Source organism: Gossypium hirsutum, chromosome A01 (genome assembly GCF_007990345.1).
Source record: "Gossypium hirsutum isolate 1008001.06 chromosome A01, Gossypium_hirsutum_v2.1, whole genome shotgun sequence".
Taxonomy (NCBI): Eukaryota; Viridiplantae; Streptophyta; class Magnoliopsida; order Malvales; family Malvaceae; genus Gossypium; species Gossypium hirsutum.
Window position 1 is genome coordinate 88,609,141 of NC_053424.1, and position 880 is coordinate 88,610,020.

The 880-nt window shown below is 37.3% G+C and overlaps 1 non-coding gene across 1 annotated transcript; it reads left to right on the plus strand.

Moving 5' to 3' along the window:
* Nucleotides 1-245: 245 nt before the first annotated feature.
* LOC121207749 (small nucleolar RNA R71) lies at nt 246-351 on the plus strand. The gene has a single exon (XR_005902861.1). It is a non-coding gene; the product is annotated as a small nucleolar RNA R71 (small nucleolar RNA).
* Nucleotides 352-880: the final 529 nt, after the last annotated feature.

Below are 880 nucleotides of genomic sequence, written 5' to 3' on the forward strand. Positions count from 1 at the left end.
TATTCAAAAGTTCTACTTGATTAGAGAGCATGGTGACTGAATCAACGTTATAAACGCCGGCTGTTTTTGTTGGCTTTGTCCTTATGACTTGCCACTGATAGTTATTTAATGACATCTCCTCAATAAACTCATAGGTATCTTCCGGTGCTTTATTGTTGATGGTTCCGCCAGCAGCTACGTCAACCATTTGCCGAGACAAAGGATTCAGACCATTTTGGAATGTTTGTACTTGGAGACAAAGCGATAATCCATGGTGGGGGCACCTTCTCAGTAAGTCCTTGTATCTCTCCCATGCATCATAGAGTGTTTCTAAATCCATCTGCACAAAAGAAGATATATCATTACGTAATTTAGCCATTTTAGCCAGTGGAAAATATTTTAGTAAGAATTTTTCGGTCATTTGTTCCCAAGTAGTAATTGACCCTTATGGTAACGAGTTTAACCATTGTTTAGCTTTGTTCCTTAATGAAAAAGGAAACAACTGAAGACGAATGGCATCATCAGAAATGCCATTGATTTTAAATGTATCACAAAATTCCAGAAAGTTTGCTAAGTGAGTGTTGCGATCTTCATCCTGCAAACAATCAAACTGAACAAACTGCTGTATCATTTGAATAGTGTTAGGTTTTAATTCAAAAGTATTTGCAGCTACAGCAAGTCTAACTATGTTAGATTCAGTTCCTGTTAAAGAAGGTTTAGCATAATCATACATAGTGTGTGGAGCAGGATTTTGATTAGCCGCAATTGCAGGAGGTAGCTGATTGTCTTGGTTTTCAGCCATCTCTTTGATTGGGGTTCGAGTATTTTCTTCTTTCTTGTTCTCTATGTATCGTAAGCTTCGCCTAATTTCTCTTTGATTTCTGCAAACTATACGATTGAT